Raw genomic sequence first — 424 nt, forward strand, 5'->3', positions numbered from 1 at the left:
CTTGGGCAAGGCCCCTGCTCCCCTCCACCGCCCTCTTCCCGCCGCACAGCCGGTCTATCCCCGAGCTCTACCCATTCCACCTCCGAAGCGCTCTTCAGCCCCTCCCCTCGTTTCCATCCCTGCCGCCGCTGCCTTGGCCCGGGCACTATGCTGTCTGTGTAGACGCCTCAGTCGTGCCCCGGCCAGCCCCCGTTTCACGCAGAGGGGTTCCCACGCCAAGCCAGCGTGGTCCTCCCTGCAAGCCAGTGACTGGCCAGTGCCCTCCCGGCCCTTCCAGCGGGGACTGGCCCTTGCCAGGATCTCCAGCCCCACAGGGAACCACTGGACCTCGAACTCAGGATTTCGGTGACACACGCCGTTTGGAACCTCCCCGACGCCGCCCTCTTGGCCTTCGCCTCTTCTGTTCCCACTGCCCACCGTGTTC

This window comes from Carlito syrichta, unplaced genomic scaffold (assembly GCF_000164805.1).
Source record: "Carlito syrichta isolate Samal-C Ts95f unplaced genomic scaffold, Tarsius_syrichta-2.0.1 Scaffold145306, whole genome shotgun sequence".
Classification (NCBI taxonomy): Eukaryota; Metazoa; Chordata; class Mammalia; order Primates; family Tarsiidae; genus Carlito; species Carlito syrichta.